This window comes from Pinus tabuliformis, chromosome 5_2 (assembly GCF_031772625.1).
Source record: "Pinus tabuliformis cultivar Carrire ecotype Pingquan chromosome 5_2, CPIR1, whole genome shotgun sequence".
Taxonomy (NCBI): Eukaryota; Viridiplantae; Streptophyta; class Pinopsida; order Pinales; family Pinaceae; genus Pinus; species Pinus tabuliformis.
The window spans coordinates 511379695-511403617 of NC_142306.1; positions in this window are offsets into that span (position 1 = coordinate 511379695).

Genomic DNA, 23923 nt, shown 5'->3' on the forward strand with positions numbered 1-23923 from the left:
AAACACTAACATCAGTGCTTTGTTCTGACTGGATCCAGGTGTCGATGCCATGTTTGCAGACTTGGGCCATTTCAACAGGAAATCAATCCAGGTCCAAGCTATATGTCTGACAAGGACATAATTATTAGTATTTCATCATACCTACATGCTTCATCCTCCTTAAGTTTTAGTACCATAATGAGAAATTCGGGTTGTTTGTTGCAGCTTGCTTTCTGTGTGTTGGTTTACCCATCTCTGCTTATCACATATACGAGACAAACGACTTATTTGATAAACAACACAGGGGACATAGGCTCTACATTTTACAAAGCAATACCACAGCCTATGTATTAGTCAATGTTCATTGTTGCCACTTTAGCAGCCATTGTAGCCAGTCAAGCATTGATTACAACAACATTCTCAATCATAAAACAGTCCATGGCTCTTAGCTGCTTCCCCCGAGCTTATTTTCCACCATAGGGATGAAAAATGTTGCCTTATTTCATATCATAATGTACTGATATTCAATATATAATGAAAATTCTAAGCATTTACCATGTTTTAAATATGCATTCATTTTTAAATTTATGGTAGATTATCTATGCTTTTATTTAGCAGACATGTTGCTCATCAATCTAGGGTGGAGACTAATGAGCATGCATGACCTTTGAGTCTATATAGACCATACGTATGAATCATGATTTGAAATCTTGGCATTGTAGAAGAAGATTACCAAAGTTCTGTGATTTTTAGGTTATCATTAGATAGGTAAAAGATGGACAAGATGTCACAATGTGTTTTTAAATTATGTTTTGGAAGAGGTAAAAGTTTTGAGAGCATTTTCAATTTACTTCAGTTTTGATAGTGGACATGTGAGCTGGGCTATATGGAGATAATTAGAGCTATTTAATCTTGCTCATTGTTTGGTGAATTTGAGATTCAAAGTTTGTCTACCAAATGTTTTACAGCAAATTGACAACATTGGCTAGCTTGCTGCTTGAATCTGCATCAGCTCTTGAAACGTCACCACTTATGGATTACCAGCAGAGAATAATAGCATATATATGGTTAGATATTTTATTTTTCTTACTTATATTGTTACTGGTCTTGATGGTGTTGTTTTGGTTGTGGCGAATTTTAAGAAGAATTGATCACGCTCCTTTGGAAGTGCCAACCCTTGAGGCTCAATTGTTATGTAAAATATAGGAAGATAGAAACCTTTGCATTGTTGCATTGATAATATGTTGTTTTTATTGACTTTTGGGACTTGGAAAAACATGTTTCCTTCACTAGTGAGAATATTAGAAGGATAATCTATGTTAAATAGTGCATGGGACATCGTTTACACAAAATATTTTGCTTATACTACCCTTCACTATGTTTTTTGCTATCTCTGAAGGCGTTTATCTATCATTTGTATTGAATAAGGTACCACAGGGAGGTTGGTGTCCCTTCCTAATTGTAAAAATTTTTCTGACCATAATGTTCTCTTGGAACTATGGAAGGCAGAAAAGTATAAATATTTAGCACAGAGAAAACTCGGCATAGAAGGTTTGAATGGATTGCTTGCTAGGGTGAATTCATGTGTACCAAGAATTTGTTTCTTCTGCAGTGACCTTGTTTCTGGCTTACCACTGATTATTGAGAATTATGTAAAGAATGTGGGGTCTCTGCATGAAGTTCTTGTCATTGTCACCATAAGAAGGGTTCCAGTCAAGACAGTGCTTTTGTCAGAGAGATTTATGGTTGGAAAACTAGAGCCAAAGGGTGTATATAAATGCATAGCCTAATATGAGTACAGTCTATGTGTTACAGGCCCAAGCCACAAAACAACACTTTTCCCATGTTGGGTCCCTTCAAATTCTGAATCTAAGAAGCCCCATAGGAGCAACAAAATGAAAATGATACCTACAAAATCACTCTTCTTGCCTAAGCCACCAATCCTAGCAAGGCTTAAGGAGGACCAACGATAATTATAAGGATCCCATGCTTCCACTATACTCTCTATTGCTTTATGATCCAATATGTTTCTCATCTTATCTTTCCATTTTGTTTTGAATGTGGAGTCTTTACAGCCTGCAATATAGTATGCTCTAAGCCCTTGTAGCAATATTCAAAATGTGGCTACAGTTGCTTTACAATATCTGTAGATGAGGGTATGCCCCCTTTGTCTGCTATGGCGGAGAGCTGGGCTCTTGCTATGAGTACCTCATAAAACTCACCTTCATATGTTAGTTGCAGTGTCTTATTTGGGGACAAGAACACAAGTCCTTGAGTTGCGGCCATGGTTTTAGTACCAATCCTCTTTTGACTTCTTCCTTGCTCGGTAGCAATTTATAGAAAACTCTGTACCTCAACAACCAGTATGCTCGAAACTTGTTCATATCAAACACTAATATATCCAGGGTTTTCAAATGGGCATCTCTAAAATTTTGGAAAATAAATTTAATCATTTCGCAAGTTTTGGCCTACTACTCATAAACATCAATCCGAAAAAGGGGTATGTGTTGTAGTATTTGTAAATGAGTAAACATTTAAATTTAGTTTTATATGAAAAAAATATTTAGTATGCATAATGAAACAAAATTAAAATAATAATAATAAAACAGTTTAATTGACATCTCATATGAACTTAGTAGTGAAAAATGTCATTTTAATAGAGTTCTGGCAAGTTAAGGAATTTGTGCATCCCTATATCTATGAAAATTTCACCGAGAGTTGAATTGGGATATTAAAAACACATTCGAGGTTTTATCCAAAAGAAAGTTCATGACATCTCATGTGAAGTTAGTAGTGAAAAATGTCATTTTAATAGAGTTCTGGCAAGTTAAGGAATTTGTGCATCCCTATATTTACGAAAAGTTCACCAGAGAGTTTGATTTCAGCAAGGAGTTTGATGGCTTTCACTTGTATTTTTCGAAACACCTAGTTGATAGAACCATGTAGTAGGAAAATGACATTTAATTTTTACTCTCACGATGGTTTGTGACAACTAGCAACCTTGTGTGCCCTCTTTAAAAGTGACAATTCATTCTTAAATATGTAACATATGGAAAAACAAAATCTCCAAATACAAAAAAAAACTTAAAATAATGTACAAAAATATGTTCACATAAACAACAACTACTACATGAATAATGGATAACCTCTATATGACATTCACTATAACTCATTATCATCCACCCTTTCTTTCAAGAATGTCCATTCACATGTTGCTATTATTCCACACACTACTATTACTTATCCATATTCAAAACACACATAACTAATAGTTTCAAGTGTAACTCAATATCATCCACCCTTGCGTTCAACAATGTCCATTCACATGTCACTATTCTTCTACACACTATTATTTATAAAATATCTATATTCAGCATACACATAACTAACAATTTCAATTGCAACTCTTTATCATCCACCCTTGCTTTCAACAATGCCCATTCACATGTCCCTATTCTTCCACACTCTATGCCTTACGGCATTTCCTTTGCAACATCAAGTACAAATACTAGTTTATAAATTTCTTATTAACGAATTATAATTGATCCTATAAAATTATGTATAATCCAAGTCATGGCAAATAAGAGTGGCCAAATTGTACATAGAAAGTACGAGGAAAATCCTAAAGGTCATCGTTTTACATCTCCATACTTTACCTCCGCATTTTTATTTTAATCCAAAAGCAATTATATACCCACCTTGAAATGCCAACATTATTCAGTAACCATATTAAAAAAATATTAAAACGTTTGACTTATTACATTCGTAGGGTTACATCATGCATTCTTCCAAGTCAGCTAGGGAATACTCCTCAGACAAAATTGAAGGTGGCTCTTTGTTAACTTTTCGTTCCTGCCAAATTTGACTTTGTTTTTCCTTCACATTTGGCGTTATTGCGAGGCCGCCGTCATCGGTAACTACAACGCAAATGAAAGTCGGCAGGTTCGGCCTACAATTTTGTGTGTTTGCAAACGACGTGCACCCTCAATTATTTCTGCGCTTTTTGAAGAATGTCTTCTTCTCGAAAGTGACGTGTCCAAATATTGCCATGAGAGGGAGAACATCCTAATGCTATGGGAAGATCATGGCAAAAGTAAGCATATTGTATTTCATAATATTAGTAAAAATAATAGTTTTATATTATTATGTATCAGAGAGTTAGTATTTTATATGGTTTTTAAAAAATAAATTAAAGTTAAAATATCAATTTTTTAAACCATAATGTTATTAGACTTTTTTATTTTGGAATAGGGTTTTCTAAGTTTTAATTATATTATAAATAATTATTTGATGGTTCTAAGAATTTAACCTTCTCATAATGTTCAAAATTCTTAACCTTCCCATAATGTTCAAAGATATTATGTTGAAGTTAAATTATGCTATTTTAACTTTCACACATAATAATTTTTTTTATTTTCTCTTTTAATTAATTGATTAATTAGAAAAAATGTTAAATGAGCAAATGTCATATGAAATGAGTGATGGTTATTCATAAGGAGTGGTATTGGTGAGCCTTGGTATTGTAACAAAGACTATTTATTGATTAAGTATCTCCATAATAAAATGAAAGTAAATCTCAATGATTAAGAAATTTGTTCCATGTTTTTTAAAAGTGTGTGTATGCTTAAATTATATATTAATTCTTAACAAGGAGGAGATGTGTAATTCATTCATTTTTATATAACATTGATATGTGACATTTAAAAATATCAATAATAATAATAAAATATGATGTGGATTATTGCAAGAGGTGTATTCTCGTGCATTCTCCATGCATTCTCCATCTCAATATGAGGGAGATATGTAATTCGCATTCTCCATCTCAGTATGAGGGAGATATGTAATTCCTTCCATGTTCAATCTTTGGAAAGAGATATGTAATTCCTTCCATGTTCAATCTCTGGAAAGAGATATGTAATTCCTTCCATGCTCAACCACTAGTAAGCAGTACATGTTCCTTTTAAAATAAAAAATAAAAAATGTCAACTATAATAAAAAATAAAAATAAAAAAATGAACATACATATCTGATTAGTTTTAATTAAAAACATTATAAAACATCATTATTCCAACTCTCAATGTGCTTGTTTGGTTCAAGATATTACAACCTATATGAAGTAGTTTTGGTACAAGTATTTTAATGTGTACAATATGATTAATAAATAAAATAATTCAATATGCATGTTAAGTAAAATAAAAAATGTCGTCTATTTATATATCATATATGATTAAGAATATATATATATATATATATATATATATATATATATATATATATATATAGATAACAATTAAAAATAAACAAATATTATTGTTAGAATAGTCTTATTATTTTAAAAAATTTCCTTTTTCGTATATATTTTTAGGCGATTATTTTTTTATTTAGTAAATTTTTGTTACAATTGCAAATTTAAGTTGCATAATATACACAAGTGATGTTGCAAAGGGAATTTTCAGGGTGTTGGTGTATATAAGTGAAGTTCTCAAGGGGATTTTCCAAGTGTTGAATCTATTCGTGCATTATAAAATGCACTTTAACCAATGAAATATATATATATCAGAAAATAAGGTCTTTCCATTTCATTCTTTGGTTCTGAAGTTTTTTTGATGTCTAACAAGGGGTTATGGATTATAGGTTTCCTAGTTTTGCACTAGTTATGAAGCGTCGGATAGTTCTCCTGCACTTTGTAGTTCGCCTCCCTTTGCCCTTAAAATCCCATCTCACTTAACCTTCCACAACCCACTTCGTCGAAGGTCCCATAGTCAATTCTAAAGTTTCACTTGTAGTCTCCTCTCCCTCATGGATTAATGGAGTTATGATGAGGTGGAATTCTCTTCAATTTCTATCACTCATCATGTATTTGTTTCCTAGGATTATTTCTTTAATTTCGCTCCTATCCAATCTCCTCAATCCTTGGCTAGGGTTCCAGAACTTTCCTTGCATGAAGCTTCCTCAACAACTGGTCATATTCAAACTTTACCTTGAGCCCTATGAGTTCTTAGCTTGGATTGTATCTCTATTCCTCCCTTTGAATTAGTTAGTCAGCTTTGCACTATTATTTCTCCCCCAAACTAATGTAATCCATCAGCTTCATCCCCTGCTTCTAATGCCACTACACTCCTCTCTGCTCAAAATGAGCTTGGAGTTTCCAATAGGGGAGAAAAAACCATGTGTTTAGCATCAAAATAGCTTAGCTAGATCTCTAGTGGTGAAGAACATTGAAATATTGGAGATAATGTATTTTCCCAGAAAATTCCTATTTGGTCACTTCAGTGGATTTCCTATTAGGGTTTTAGGAATGGGGAAATGGTTGGCTATGTTTTGGAAACTCGAAATTTCTTATGTTCCCTCTTTTGATATCCTCCTTCAGGTCTATTTTTCCTTTAGATTTCACTCTAAAGAAGATTGTTTGAATATTTTGGAAAAAAATATTACCGAGGAAAATTCAACTTGTCCCTTTAGCTTTGGAATGTCAATTTCAACCTAGTTAGGGATCTAATGGGTGTTATAATATAAGCCTTCCATTATCCTTCTGGATTGAAGAGGTATTAAAGGTTATTTCAAATAAGTTAAGCTCATTTGTATGTTTCGTACAAGGATGGGATACCAAGCCAAATCATGGATTAACCTAGATTCAAATTGAGGAAAACATTAAAGAGGGTATCAATGCTAATCTATAGTGTGTTTTGCAAGGATGCAGTTGGAAGCAGAAGGTGGATTATTTGAAATTTCACTTTAGGTGTTTTCTCTACCATGAGGTTGGTCACTAGCAGGAATAATGAGGAGACATGGGACCTTACATCGTCATTCCATCATGGAAATGAAATAATTCCAAGGGGATTTATCGTCTAAAAACCACCTCATCTCAGGTTCCCCCTCACATCGATCTCACTTGTACATGATCAAATTCGAAGGGTGATAATTAGGATACTACTCTAGTAGGTGTGACTTTAGGTTATCTGGCCTCTTTGATTAAGGTTTATGTCCCTCCCTCTTCTAGAGTTCATTTTTGAGCCCTTCCCTATGCCCTTATCTTTACATTTCTATGCATCCTCCTTACTCTTACACTACTCATATGCCTTCTCCCAAGTTGAATCTTCATTACCATTTCTCCTGCAATCTTCCTTTAGTTTCTAATCCTATTCCCCCCCCCCCCCCCCCCCCCCCTTCCTCCCACTCGTGTCTACCCCATGTTTCCATCATTCTGCTATTGGCTCCTTCATTGGAAAAAAAAAGAGATATGTACTCCATTCTCACTCAAATTCAATGGAAGTTCCCCCCCTCAAGTGGTGGTCTAGCATTAGAGAAAACATCCCATTTTATTTTTGGTTGTAAATCAAATCTACATAAATCACAAGAAAGGGCTTTGTTAGAAATCAAAAAAGGAAAGCAAGTTCCTATATACAGGGCCCTTAGAGCAAGTAAAGCCCTCTTGAAGAAGACAGTATGATACCATTATCCCTTAACACCAGACGGTTTGGGGACCTCACAAAATAACTTCCCCCAAAATAATTGTGTCTAGTATTAGGCTAGATTAAATCCTTATTAATGAAACAATGTGTGCTAGAGATATATCTAGGAAGGTTTTAGGGGAAATTTTAAAAAAATATTCTTTCTACAATATGGATATGGATGGGAATTCAAGACCCTTAATTTATGGTTAGAGTCCTAATTATAAGGCTATATCAACCTCTACTTTTCCTTCATCAATTCTTTTAAAATGAAAACTAAAATATTTGTATTCTTTTATTTTTGTTTTAAATATTTACAACCCTTATTCTGACTCAATTCATTTCACGGAGGAATTACCTTTGGAAGGAATGTTTGGTGACCCCTATATAATAATAGTAGGAAAATTAAACTTCCCCACCTCTCTACATGAAGTTTAGGGTCCAAATCCCAATCCATATCCTCAAAGTGATTTCTCTATAAACTATATGATAAATTATGGATTTATTGATATAGGACTATCTAGGATTTCACCCAAAGGGAGGAATGGGTGCTTGAAGGGAAGTGGTGTAGCCAAAAAAATACTAGATCAATTTCTAATTTCAGAAGATAAGTGGAACTCTAGTTGTGTAATAAAATCTACAATTGAGTTGAGAGGTCTCTCAGATCACAAAATAATTCTCCTATAATTATATCCAAGGGGATGCTTGAGTTAAATCCCTTTTTGGTTTAACCCCTCTTAGCTTCTAGATGTTAGAAAGCAAGACAATATTGGGAGGGGGGATGAATCAGTATTGTAGGAATTTTATAAACTTTCTTTCACTTGAAATGATATTAGGACACCAAGAAATACTTCATCAATTAATTCATATGAGCATGACAAGAGGTAACATAAATAACACAAATAACACAAAACGATTCTTCATTTTTTTCAGCAATTTATTCACAAGGCAAGCCATAACTTGTTGTTACAAAATTCTCTGGCTGCAACCAACAGGAAGCAACTAATCATTTATCAGCTACAACCCTTAATTATTTACCAACACGTATTGGAAGGACCTACAACCCTGATCTATAAGCTACAACTTGCTTTCCCTTAATGCATACAAACTTGCTAATTTAATCTTCTTATAAAGAAATTTTCCTGCTCAAATTAGGCTTCTTGCTTTTTAGTTAACTTCTTATTTTAATGTTTGGATGAATCTCTTATTTTTAGCTTTCTCCTACTTCACTTGAATCTTCTGAATGTGATTTGCAGGTATTCAAACCCTTCTCTGTTGTTTAAAACTTAATCTTTAAGTTAAATTGCTAATTTCGGCTAATATGACATATTATAGGGTTTAGCCAGAGTTTTAGTTGTAGTTCCAACTCTAGTTTACTACTATTTTTGGATAAATTTCCAAATATGACGCCATATTTTTCCATTGAGCCCCTGGTACTTACGTTATTGGACCTTTTTGTCCCATAATACCATGGAGTTGTAACCTCGGCCTTAGTCCCTACTTAACTATAAACTCCATGCCTTTGGTCATCTTTTCACATAGAACTATGCGCTAACGCTTAAAGTTTGGCCCTGGACAACTTTTCCCCAACACATTTATTTTTCGCCTTCAAATTCCTTCTAAGGTCTGCCTTGCAGGGTCAGTTGTCAAGTGGGCTTACCTTTCTGCCTATTCTCATAGGTTTTCGGCTCCGATTTGTGTATGCCAATGTGCCCCAGCCCTATCACCATGGAAATCCTTCTCGTGCACTCACATGTTACTGCTAAGGTCTGAGGATCAGAATGAGTTGTCTGTTGTGTGTGGAGCATGATTGTTCAAAGGTCTTTGTTTCAGCCGGATGTATACCCCAGGAATTTTGTACACCCCTCCACGTGGGGGGTGCGAGGGGGACTTTTCCCCCCTGTGGGGGTCCGAGGGGGCCGATCCCCCCCAGCTGGGGGGTCCGGGAGGCCAGCGGTCCCCCGACAAGGGCTTGGGGGCAGCGCCTGTGAAGTTAAAAATAGATGTAAAATTTCCTTGTAAAAGTATAGTAATTTCTAGTCAATCTGGGTTGTTCATTAAGCGGATGATCTGACGGTAGAATTTATGTTTATTTTAGGGTTTTTTGCCCTAGAAGGCAACCCCTCTCTTTGTATGAGGGCATTGTATTTGAGTCTGTGTAATATATGTGTATTCTCTAAGCGAGAAGCAAAGAGGTGAGACTATGAGAGAAAACAGAGGATATTACAACGGATCTGCTATAGGTTGTGTCTCTTCATTTTGCTAGATAACGGAAAGGAAGGACTGGGTGTTCGGGGTGGACGTAGCCCAAACTGGGTGAACCACGTATATCTGTGTATCTCTTGTTTTATGCATTTTCTGTGTTTATATTTCTGCAATATTTTATGTGTTCCATTACTCCATAATATATAATATTCTAACAACTGGTATCAGAGCTGAAGGTCTATTTGGCTGATAAACTCATAGGAAAGAAGGGTTCCTCGTTCAAGTGGGAGCAATGGCGAAAGATGGTAAGCTTAGGGTCGAGAAATTTAATGGCCAAAACTTCTCACTATGGAAGATGTAGATGGAAGATTATCTGTATCAGAAAGATCTATACCTACCATTGGGTAGAGAAACAAAGATGCCAATGGGTGTGACAGATGAAGAATGGAACCTTCTTGATAGAAAGGCACTCGAAACAGTACAGTTGTGCCTCGCAGTGTCGGTAACCTTCAAAAGTTTGAAGGAAACAATGACAGAGGGTTTGATTAAGGCGTTGGAGAAACTATATGAAAAACTCTCGGCCTCAAACAAGGTATTTCTTATGAAACAGTTATTTAATATGAAGATGTTGGAAGGTGGATCTGTTGCAGACCATTTAAATGATTTTATTACTTTTACAAGTCAGTTATGTTCTATAGGGGTAAACTTTGATGATGAAGTTAGAGCTCTGTTATTCTTGTGCTCATTACCAGAAAGTTGGAATGGTTTAGTAATGGTCATTAGTAACTCTGTTTCTAGATCTAGTACTTTAAAGTTTGATGATGTTGTTGGTGCTATCCTTAGCAAGGAAATGTGATGGAAAAGCTCCGATGAGACATCGGGTAATGCTTTGAGTGCATAGTCTAGAGGAAGAAAAATGGAAAGAGGAAAGAGGTCAGGATATCGCAGTAAATAAAGGAAAGGCAGATCCAAGTCCAGATCGGGGATAGTTTGCTGGAAATGCAGAAAGAAAGGACACCTAAAGAAAGACTATAGATCTTGGAAGGGAAAAGAAGGAGATGCACAGTAAGAAAACAATCATGAAGCAAATGTGACAGGTGAGGTGTTACAAGATGCTTTGATTCTTTCTTTCGAAAATATTACTGATTCGTGGGTGGTAGACTCAGGGGCCTCGTTCCATGCCACACCTGATAAGAAATACTTTCATGACTATGTTCAAGGAGATTTTGGACAAGTTTGCTTGGGTGATGATAAACCCTGTAAAAGTGTTGGAATGGGTAAGGTTCTTGTAAAACAACAGAATGGAAACCAATGGCTACTAAAGGAGGTAAGGCATGTTCCAGATCTGAAGAAAAATCTGATTTCAACATGGCAGTTAGGCGGTGAAGGTTGTGTGACAACTTTCACAGATAAAGCTTGGAAGGTCACCAAAGGAGCCCTAGTAATAGCAAAAGGCGAAATGGTTGGTACATTGTATTTATGCAATGGTATTTCTAACTCTGTTAATGTTTTAACTTCCAAAGGAGCAGATGCAACATTATGGCATCATAGGCTCGGACACATGAGTGAAAAGGGGATGAAGATTCTTCACTCAAAGAATTCGTTGCCGGGTTTGAAGAATGTTGATTTGGACTTCTGTGAGAATTTCATTTATGGAAAACAGAAGAGAGTCAGATTTCTCAAAGTTGGGAAAGAAAAGAAGAGCGAAAAATTAGAGCTTGTGCATACAGATGTATGGGGACCTACTCAGGTATCATCTCTTGGTGGCTCTCGTTATTATGTTACTTTTATTGATGATGCAACTAGAAAAAATTGGATTTACTATATTAAGAATAAATCTGATGTATTTGATACTTTCAAGAAATGGAAAGCTTTGGTTGAGATTGAGACAGGAAAGAAATTGAAGTGTCTTAGATCAGACAATGGAGGTGAATATTGCAGCAAAGAGTTTGATAGGTATTGTTCAGAGCATGGAATTCGCAGAGAGAAGACAGTTCCAAGAACACCACAAGAAAATGGTGTGTCAGAAAGGATGAACAGAACAATCATGGAGCGTGCAAGGTGCATGAGATTGCATGCAGGTTTGCCTTTACAGTTTTGGGCAGATGCTGTAGATACTGCTGCTTATCTAATAAACAGAGGACCTTCAAGTTCCTTGGATGGTGGTGTTCCAGAAGAAGCATGGATAGGTAAAAAGGTAAACTACTCTTTTTTAAAGCCTTTTGGTTGTGAGGCCTTTTTCCATATTGATAAAGAAAATAGAACAAAGCTTGAGGCAAAGTCAAAGAAATGTACCTCTATATGGTGTTAATGATTTTGGTTATCGCTTATATGATTACGAAAATCACAAAATCATAGGAGCAGAGATGTAATATTCAATGAAAATGTCTTGTATAAGAATCAGTTGCAAGAAAAGAAACAGGAAAAAGAAAACAATGAATACGCAGTTCTTGATGAAATCACTGAAAAAGTAAAGGTGCCTGAAAATAATAATAATCAACAACCACAACAACAACAACCACCACAGCAGCAACGACACCCCAAACAACTGAAAGTGGTGTTAGAAGATCTACCAGGATAAGTAGACCCCCTGAACGATACTCTCCTTCATTATATTATTTATTGTTAACTGATTCTGGTGAACCCAAATGTTATGAAGAAGCAATGTAGGTTGAAAGCAGGAAGAAGTGGGAGGGAACCATGGAAGAAGAGATGGACTCCTTAATGCATAACCAGACTTGGGACTTAGTCAGGTTTCCTACAGGAAAAACTACATTGAATAATACATCGGTTTACAGGTTGAAGGAAGAAGATGGAGGAAAACAGAGGTACAAAGCTAGACTTGTAGTGAAGGGGTTTACACAGAAGAAAGGTATTGATTTTGATGAAATATTTTCTCATGTTGTTAAAATGACTTCAATCAAAATTATTTTAAGTCTAGTAGCAGTTGAAGATTTGCATCTTGAGCATTTAGATGTAAAGACGGCCTTTCTCCATGGGGATTTGGACGAAGAGATATATATGCAGCAGCCACAAGGATATGAGGTGAAAGGGAAGGAGAAACTGGTGTACAGGTTGAAGAAGAGCTTGTATGGATTAAAACAGGCTCCAAGGCAGTGGTATCTAAAGTTTGACAAGTTTATGTCTGAACAAGGTTATACTAGATGTCACTCTGATCATTGTGTCTATCTGAAAAATCAAAATGATGGCAGCTATATTATCTTGTTATTGTATGTGGATGACATGGTTGTTGCAGGGTCTAACATGCAGGAAATAAATGTGCTCAAAAGAAAATTGGCAAATTCATTTGCAATGAAGGATTTGGGAGCTGCAAAAAAAATCCTTGGTATGAGAATCACTAGAGACAGGAAAAATCGCAAATTAACATTGTCTCAGAATGAGTACATACAAAAGGTGTTGAAAAGATTTAATATGCACAATGCAAAACCAATTAGTACACCTTTCGCTGGCCATTTCAAACTTAGTAAGTAAATGTGCCCAAAGACCCAAGAAGACATGGATTATATGTCTAAAGTTCCATATGCATCAGCAGTTGGAAGCTTAATGTATGCAATGGTTTGCACAAGACATGATATTGCACATGCAGTGGGAGTTGCAAGTAGGTACATGAACAATCCAGGAAAGGAACAATGGATGGCAGTGAAATGGATTCTCAGATATTTGAAAGGTACCACAAATCAAGCATTATGCTTTGGTGGTTCAAATATTTCTCTATAGGGATATGTTGATGTAGATATGACAGGTGACAGAGATAACAGAAGGAGCACTACAGGATATGTATTTACTGTAGGTGGAACAGCTGTCAATTGGGTTTCAAAAATCCAAAGTGTTGTTACACTTTCAACAACAGAAGCAGAGTATGTTGCTGCTACAGAGGCTAGTAAAGAAATGGTTTGGTTACAAAGGTTTAAGGGTGAATTGGTGTAGTGGTTCCAGCTAGGGTACTAGACTGGACTCTATATTTAATATCGACCGAGGTGCGTAAGCTTAGAGGCGTGGTCTAAAATATATAGACATAAAGAATCTCTGGCCAAGTGAGTAGGATGTAGGATACAATGCTTCTTTACGGAAGACCGGAATATGTAGCCTATTATTCACACACCTAGATTACCCTACTGATATGCTTGATTACAGTGCTTGTTATGAGATGCATCTATTTAATCAAATCATGAGCCTAAGTACTGTATATGACTGTGGCAATGATTCTAACCTCCTTACAAAGGTATCACTCAGAAAACCCTTGCTTGGTAACCACACACAGCATGCAAGATATTTACACTATCAAACTATATAAAGAAAGCATAAACGAACTGTAAAGCAAAACAGAGTTTATGAGATAATGTCTCTATGAGTCACACAGGGATCGAATCCCTTACAACACTCCCTTCCAGATCTTAGTGCTGACCATTCAACATAACCATAAACCGTTCATAAGCGCACACCATATCTATGTAATGAAATTCAAAGGCTGTAGGAATCGAGAGCTTATATAAATGTTATGCAACCCGTATGCTATGTAAATCAACAGCTATGTAAATCGAAACTGTGATGCAAACCATGTACGATATAAATCAAAAGCTATGTGAATACTGTGATGTAAACCATATACGATATAAATCAAAAGCTATGTGAATACTGTGCGAACATGTGATAACTGGAATGTAACAAAACAAGTGAACAGTATACCAATTGAAGAATGCAGGGCCCGTCCACGCCTAAGGGTATACTGGTTACAACTGATCAGCTATCAAATCACGCAAGAAGGATACACACGGTCGTGACTGTAAAGAGGTCTGTGTATTAACTTAAAACTCTGTTCTGAGAAATACGATTCAACAATTCAACAACTAAAACTCTAAACATAACCCTGACTGTATTTACATATGCGTACGCACAGCCATGTCATCGATACAATGAATGTACATAGTGCTGTTGCCGCGTTTATTACATAGCCTTTTCAAAATGTTTCCATGCCAGTGTTTCAAAAATCAAAAAGACTAAAATGAAAGATGGAACGATGCTGTTTCTGCTTTTGCCTGTCAGAGTGCCCTGCTTTGACTTAAGTTGACCGCATGCATAGGAGGCTCGATTTGGCTGGGTGAGAGGTGTTTGTCCATGCTTGGACATTCTGCTTTTCGCCCATGCCTTTCGTTCTGGCTCATCTGCTGCGCCACATGTCAAACGGTAAGCTCATTACAGGATGTGGGTACTTCCTGTAACCATGTCATCAAAAACCTCTAATTCTGGAACATAAAACCCCTAAATTAATTTCTATGCAATTTAATAACTATAGAACAATTAATAATCAATATTCAAGGATTTTGAGGGATATATGATGAAAATGTATGGATAAATGATATGTTTTTGGGAAGGAAAAAAGGGTCTTAGGATGATACCAACATCTCTCCCCGACTTAAGGACTTAGCATGTCCTCATGCTACCCCAGAAGTACTCCCCTTGAACTCTGTGCCTGCATGGATCTCTGCTGCCTTGAGCAAGGTATCTACATTCTTCTTTACCTGGTGATCCTTCTGTCCCTTGAGCTCCTGCTTTAACTTTTTATATTTCTCTTTAAGAGCCTTCTTCTGATTGTACCACTTAGTGGCCCAGTTGGAAATCTCAGATTGCTCAGTCTCTAACTCACTGATTCTTTCCTTTAGCTTTTCATTTGTCTTCTGTGTTTCTTTGCTTTGCGCCCTGAGCATTTCATTTTCTCTTTTAATAACCTTTTCCAACATGTTAGCTTCCATGAGCTCTTCTTTCAATTCTTCAATTTGTTTTTCTAACTTCTTCTGTCTTTTGGTGGGAGGTGGTGAACATTTTTCCTGTTTGTTATGGCTTTCCACCTCTATGTCAACTTCTGGTGCTGGTGGTGAATGATCACCACTTTCAACATCCATTTGTGCAAGGGCGTGAGATTCAAATTGGTCTTCTTGCAGCTGAGTTTTTGGTGTCCTCCTTGTTCTTCGGGAGTAGGTGGTAAAAATTTTGTCTTTCTCAGCCCTTTTGGCATCCTCTTTTTGCATGTTCCTGGTCCTTATACTGCCCACAGGTTGAGGTGCTATGCTGGCCTTGGACACTGGAATTTCCTCATATATGTCCTTCATAAACCCAGAATCTTCTTGCACTTCTTCTTTTTCCTCCTCATCTCTGATTTGGTTGACAGTTAAGAATTCTTTCCATGGCTTCCCTCGCTTCTGCAACTCATGTTCAATGAGGATTTTAATCAGGCCAAAATGGTACAGGCTTTTATCCTCATTCCATTTTTGTTTCTGGATAGTTTTGGCCATCTTTGTTAAACTTTGCAGCAGAAAATATGGCACACTGATTACACATTGTTTCTTTAAATGGAGGAGTAGCTTGATGTGATATAGATAAACAATGTTGTATCTACCTTCGCAGGTTATGAACTTTTGGATAATGTAAACCATTTCATCCCAAGGATGAACTAACCAACTTCTTGGAACTCCCTTCTTCCAGTTTACTAAGGAAACTCTAGACCTGGACATGAACTGTGTCCATGATTTCTCCTTGAATTGTTTAGTTTTAAAGTACTTTTCTCCCTCAGGACTGAGTCCAATTGCCTGAGCTATAGTATCCTCTGAGATTCTGAAGGAGAAGGTGCCTATTAGGGCCTTTTCTCCATTAAAGGTGAAGGCAAATTGTTTGGTGATTTCCTCATTACTCCCATGGAATTTTTCCAGAAAAGGTAGCCACTGTGCTTCTCTAAGAATCTCAATACAGTCCTCATGGTATTGTGAGCTATCAAATGTACTGGGTTCGACCCTATTAGTCATGGTGATGGCAGAGGGTTGTGCCTCGAACCCTTCTCTGTCTATACTCTTTAAAATTTAAACACAGAAGTGTCAAGTTGGTTACCTGGCATATATCGCTTCCTTCAGTCTTCAATTATGGTGCTTGGCTGGTCGATGTGACTGTGGTGGGAGTTAGAGATAGAATGGTGATGCTTCCCTTTTCGGCGCTCACCGGTTTCACTGTGTAAACCGACCCCGAACAGTGATACTCTCTTCGGCGCTCCTTGTTCATATTTTCACTCTGTAACCCCACTCAAATGATAATAATCTCCTCGGCGTTCCTTGCTTCACTCTTTCACTTTGTAAGCTATAAGAACCGAGGGTGGAAAGGATGTGAAATAACCTGTACTCGCCTTACAATGTAATCATTTATTTAAAAACAGAGTGTTGTACGCTTGTATGCATGTTAGCATAAGAACGCTGAGAGCGTACCCATAGTGTTGAGCTATAATGCTGGGTGGCGAGGTTATGATTCGGGTATGTGTGGTGTAAAACATATAGGCCGCTTGTTATGATTTGACTGTATGGGGTGACGAATATATATATAGGCCGCTTCTATCTCATCCTTTGTATATTTTTTTTTAAAAACAAACACACAGCTCACCATGTGCCCTTTTCAATTATACTCGGTCATGTAGAGAATGTTGGTATGCATGTAGGGTATATGACATGGTGAATGTGTTGGTGATGGGTTTTAGGGATAGATTGATGTAGGGAAATGATGAAACTTGGTGGGATAAGGGGGATAAGTGGATGTATGAAGGTGTCCTTGAAATCAATTACAACAGCTTATAGTCACCAAAATTACATTAAAAACTAATCTAGGAAGTTAAATGCCCAAGAACATAAATACATTACTCTTTTGTTGATCATTTGACATTCTGAGTTGCTAATCCTTTTGACTGTTCTTTTTTACAGGTCCTCTGAGGGAGGTTGAATACACAGGTCCTTTGAGAAAAGTTTTGAAGATGTAACAGGTCCCTCTGAAAAATTGGAATGTACAGGTCCCTTTTTGAAGACTGAAGATGCAATAGGTCCCTTAAGAAAATTTGAAGATACAGGTCCCTTGGAAAAACTGAAGATGTTCATGCAGCTCTTTGTATTTTTACAGGTTCACTGCTTGCAATTTGCTGGAAGTCTTGGTGGAAGTCTGTTGAAGTAGCCTTTGATGTCAAGAATTTTTTTTTTTTAACAGGTCCCAACTGAATGTTTTAAACAGGTCCCTTTTCACTGTTGGTTGGAATGTCTCAAACATGTGTCAATTGCTTTATCAGGTCCCTTCTGAATATCTTAAATAGGTCCCCTTGCTGGTGGTGTTAGTAGCATAGATGTCTTGAACAGAACAGGTCCCCCTGCAAAATTTTTATAACCAGGTCCCTCTGAAAATCATGACAGAACAGCTTATTTGTTAAAGTCTGGAATGCTGGTAACAAGCTGCTGTTGGAAAGTTACAGTGAAATATAGAATAAGAAATCTGAAGAATTTACAAGGGAGAGATAAAAGTAACAGAACAGATGTCTCCCTCTCCCCGACTGAAAGTTTGACTTGTCCTCAAGTCATGATGCAACTAAGGAATGAAACAATGAACAATAGAAAGAGAATTCATACCCGCCAATAAATTGGTTTTCAGGTAGGAATTCGGGGTTAGATTGTGCCAGATACTGGTTTTCACATCTAACCCATGATTATTTTTTTTCTTTAGTTTTTGTTTTATTTATTATTTTATTTTTTATTGTTTATTATTTTTGTTTTTTTTTTTTTTTTTTCTTTTTTTCTTTTTTTTTTGATTTTGAAATTGAAAGGAAATAAAACTAAGGCAGTGATACTGCAGCTGAGGGCTGTAGTACCTCAACCTCTTCTTGCTGAGATAGTGTATGCAGAAAATCTTGCTTGCTGATGGGCTTGTTGTACAGCTTCAGGCGATGACCATTGACTGTGAAAGAATGACCTTTGCCATCAATAGTTTGGAGTTTTACTGAACCATTGTCATAAGCCTGAACAATTTCATAAGGGCCCATCCAATGGGTGGTGAACTTAGCTTTATGATCCTTGAATTTTGAATCAAAAAGCAGAGCCCAGTCACCTTCCTTGAAGTGTTTCTTCTTAATGTGTGAATCATGCCATTGCTTCCTGTGCTTTTGCATGAGGGTGGTGGTTTGTTCTGCTTGCTGCCTCATCTCATCCAGTTGGTTCAACTGCTGGATTCTCTCTTTTTGTGCTTGATCCAAATCAATTAGTAAATTTGCAGCTAATTTAAAAGTGTGAATTTGGAATTCAATAGGAAGCATGACATCCTTACCGTACACCAATTGGTATGGTGTAAATCCGGTGGTATCTTTCCAAGTAATCCGGTAAGCCCAGAGTGCCTCCTTGAGCTTTTCTTTCCAGTTTTTGCGGTTCATTGCAATAGTTTTGGTAATGATCCCCTCCAAAGTCTTGTTGGTGGATTCCACCTGCCCATTGGCCTGTGGATGGTAGGGGGTACTTTTCCTATGCTTTATTTGGTACTTGTCTGTGATATCCTTCATGAGCTTTGAGGTGAATTGGGTACCTTGATCAGTGACAATTTCTCTTGGCACCCCATACCTCACAAAGATCTCCTCAAAAAGGAAATTGACTACTGTGTGTTCGGTTGCTCTGACCAGTGCTTTTGCTTCTGCCCACTTTGTGACATAATCAGTACATACTAAGATGTACTGCTTACCATTAGAGGCTGGGTTGATAGGTCCTATGAAGTCCAGAGCCCACTTATCAAATGGTTCCAAGTGAACTTGGGGCTGAAGGGGCATCTGATCAGTAGCTGTGGGTCTGCCCATCCTTTGGCAGCTGTCACAACTCTTTACATACTTCCTGGCATCCTTGAAAATGGATGGCCAATAGTATCCAAGAGTAAGAACTTTGAAGGCTGTCCGCTTCGCTGCAAAATGCCCACCACACGGTTCATCATGGCAAGATTTTAAAATGTCAATTACTTCATCATTTCGTACACATCTCCTAATGATCATATCAAAACCAGTGTAAAAGAGATCACCATTGAGCCATGAATATCTGGCACTTTGTTTGATTAGTCTTTCCCTCTCCTTTGCAGTGAAATGTGGAGGTGTCCTACCTGTAGACAAGTAATTAGCTAAATCAGCAAACCAAGGAGTTACTATGGAAATTGCAAATAAGTGCTCATCTGGAAAAGAATCTTCAACAGGAACAATCTCACCTGGATTTTGCAGTCTAGACAGGAAATCTGCCACCTGGTTTTCTTTGCCTGGTCTATCTAACACTGTGATGTTAAATTCCTGTAACAATAGTAACCATCTGGTAACTCTGCCACTAGTTATTGGTTTATTCATGAGATGTCGAATGGCAGAGCGATCAGTATGTACAAAGACTTCATAACCAGTTATGTAATGGCGAAATTTATTCACAGCATAAATGATGGCAAGTGTTTCCTTCTCTGTAACTGTATAGTTTAGCTCGGCAGGTGTGAGATTTTTACTAATGAAATAAATTGCATATGTACAAGATTCTTCTTTTTGGCCTAAGCATGCACCTATGGCAGTGTCAGATGCATCGGTAAAAATATGAAAGGGTAAGCTCCAATTAGGCCCTCTCAGGACTGGTGCAGTAGATAGTTTCTTCTTGAGTTGTTCAAATGCATGTTGGCAGTTCTCAGTCCAATTGAAAAATACATCTTTGGCTAGAAGTTTAAACAAAGGTAAGGCTATCTTGCTAAAATGTTCAATGAATCTGCGGTAATAGCTAGCATACCCGAGAAAACTTCTTACCTCTCTCTGGTTCTGTGGAATAGGAAAATCGGCAATAATCTGTATCTTGGCTGGGTCAACCTGGATGCCTTGAAAAGAGATATAATGGCCCAACACTATCCCTTCATTTAGCATCATGAAACACTTTTCGTTGCTGAGGGACAGGTTAGCTTCAATACACCTTTTCAAAACTCTCTCTAGATTTTCTAATGCATGTTCAAAAGAATTGCCATATACTGAAAAATCATCCATATACACTTCAACACAATCATGAATCAAATCAGCAAAGATAGCTAACACAACTCGCTGAAATGTAGCTGGAGCATTACAAAGTCCAAATGGCAAAACATTGTAGGCATAGGTGCCCCAAGGACAGGTGAAGGTGGTTTTGTCCTGGTCTTCAGAGGCAATCCGGATCTGGTTGTAGCCACTGAAACCGTCAAGAAAGGAAAATGATGATTTGCCAGCTAGGGTGTCTAACACTTGGTCGATGAATGGCAGTGGGAAGTAGTCTTTGAGCGTGGCTTTGTTCAGCTGTCTGTAGTCAACATAGATACGCCACTTGCCATTCTTCTTAGGCACAATAACCAATGGGGATACCCACTGACTGTCAGAAATAGGATATATAAAGTTGACTCTCAAAAGTTTTTGCAACTCCTCTCTGACAATGTCTTGGAGCATGGGGTTCATTCTTCTTTGTGGTTGCCTCACCGGTTTAATGGTGCTATCAGTGTAAATGTGGTGAGTGCATGTGTCGGGGTGAATCCCATGCATGTCAGTGTAATCCCAAGCAAAGGCTTTTTGGTACTTCATCAAGAGTCTAATCAATTTTTCTTGTTGAGATGAGTCTAGGTGGTTGCCTATGTTCAAAGTTTTCCCTGGACTGATCTCTATGACTTGACTCTGTGTATTGGTGATGGATTGAACAGGAAAGATGTCATGAAATGTAGATTGCAAGGAGTGGATAGTGCATTTTTCTTGAAAGTTTTGAGCTAGAAGTACATCTGCAGCATTATATTGTTCATTTCTCAAATTTTCAGATACATCAGGTTGTGAGAGAAATAATTCTACCAAATCAGTATTGTCTTCATGGAAATCATAGATCTGGTCAATGCTAAAAACTGATTGTACCTCCTCTTTGTCATTAAATTTGTCATCAAGCCACAAGTTATGTGTCACTGCAGGTGATTGTGCCGATGGATAGAGGGTGAGTTGTTTCCTTTCGGTCCCTCTAGAGATAATCATGTTACCTGATCGGCATCCAATAAATGCATCAGCAGTGGCTAACCATGGTCTACCTAGAATGATAGGATGTCCTCCTAGATTGGATTTGGGTTGAAGGACTAGGAAATCCACCGGATACTCCCAAGAGTCCAGTGAGACGATGATATCTTCCAAAATCCCCTCAGGAATGACTTTGGACCTATCAGCTAGCTCAAGAACAATTGTGGTATGTTGCAAATTCATGAATTGGAGTGTTCTCATAGTTTCAAGGGTCATGACATTGATTGCAGCTCCAAGATCTATCAAAGTGTTTGGGATCCGTATGTTGTTAATGATGGTGGTCACTTTTGTAATGCCTGGATCAACATACTTCTCCATGGAGATGGTATTGGTCATAAGGCCTGCTAAATTTCCTAAAACATGAATGGTCTGAGGATCAATCCTCTTTCTAGCAGGTTTCTTGAGACACTTGTCTTTGATGGCTTTGGTGTAAATAGGAATGTCCTTTATAGCTTGCAGCAAAGGGATTTTTATGTAGACATTTTTAAGTTCATCCAAGACATCAAATTGTGGTGGAGGCAATGGTGGTTTTACTTGAACCAAACAGTCCGGAAAAGGTGGTTGTAGTGATTGCATCTGTTTGTCCTTGGTTTCACTGCTTGGTTTTGTTTGAGTGGTCATTTCATTCTCTTTTTCTAAGTTTTCTTCTTGCTGATCTGTTATTAGAGAATCCTTCTAGAGCACCCTACCAGACCTCATATTAATGTTTTGCAAAGGCAGTGTGGAGTAGGAGGTTCCTTCCTCTACATTATAAGCTGGCCTCTCTGCTCTATTGTTCGGATTTGGGACAGTCTGAGCAGGTATTTGTGTGGGTCTGGGAGGTTGGGGGTTAGTTGGAAATTGAAGTTGTGGTACATTTATTTGTGGAGGAGCAGGCAGAGTTTGTTGAGAAGGTTGGGGCTGATAAACAACTGGCTGAGGGTGCTGCTGATATGACTGTGATTGTGATGGATATGGTTGTTGGTACTGCTGATATGGCTGTGAGTAAGGTGGGTATGATTGAGGATACTGATGGTAGGATTGGGAATACTGTTGAGACGGTCTCCATTGATTTTGTGATTGGTTTCCATGCTTCCATGGCATAGGTATATTCCATGAGTTTTGTGCATACATCTGATCATTCATAGGAAATTGCATATTTTGATTAGGAAACATACCTTGGGGTGCTTGCCTTGGCTGCCATGGTCGCTTTGCACCCATGTAGTACACGTTCTCCATCTCTGTGTTGGCTGCCATGTTACAGTTCTGCACAATTTTAACTTTAGGACAGTTAAACATATCATGATGCTCAGTACAGAAAGCACATACTTGGATATTGTCTAGAGGACAGTCTTTTAATGCATGCTTCTTGCGAAACTTGGGGCAGAAAATAGCCATGATATTGTCTTCTTCCTCCTGTTTCGTTTTGGCTTTTAAGGTATCAATTTGGTTTCCTAGAGTACTCAACAAATCTGTTTTGAACTCTTCTAAAAGATTACCAATTTCAGCCCGGGTGACACTAGGAGAGGCAGTTTTTATGACCCTAGATGACAAGGTTCTCTTTCCCATTTTGGCTTTACTTCTTGAATATTTTTCACACAGTTCAGCTATTTCTTCAAAGGGTAAGGCAGAGATATCACCTTTGCCCATTAAGTTGAGATCATCCATGTATTCTTCCCGGATACCTTTCAAAAATATTGTGCGGACTAGATCAGGAGGCATTGTTTGGTGTTTAGATTTTTGCAAGTTATAGACAAACCGTTCTAGATATTCTTCTAAGGTTTCATCCTCCTGCTGACTCATTCTAAAGATGTCATCTTTAGAGTCTTTGGATCTGCAATAAGGCTGATATTTCCTCAGAAATATTCTCCTCATGCCATCCCAATCCACTATGGCATGCTCACCTAGCCCCATAAACCATTTCAAGGCTGCTGCCTTTAATGTGGCTGGAAACAATCTCAATCTGTGAGCATCATCAGTATAGCCATAAGTTCGACACACAATATCGAACTCGAATAAGAATGAGTCCGGATCCTCTGAAGCCATACCATAGAAATTGGGTAGCACGGATGGGGGTATATTTTTCATTTTGATCTCCTCATCCTCCTGTGGTTCTTGTATAGGGAATTTAAAAGTTGATTCCTCCTCCTCTTGATGGGGAACTGATCCAGATCCCTCCTCAGCCATTCTACTTGGTTTCTTAGTGTCTCTTGCTGGAAAAGAGAGAAAGGAAAATTGTTTGGTAATGGTGCTACTTTTCCCTTGTGTAGAAGATTTAGGAAAGGGTGGCTGCTGTGATTTATGTGCAAACGGAGTTTCCCTCTCAGCAAGAGTAATGTGTTGTCCTGAATAAAATTTCTCAGCTATTGTTTGAATATCCTCCTCAGTTGGTGTTGTATTCCCTGGAGAGTCTGCTCCTGATGATGATGGG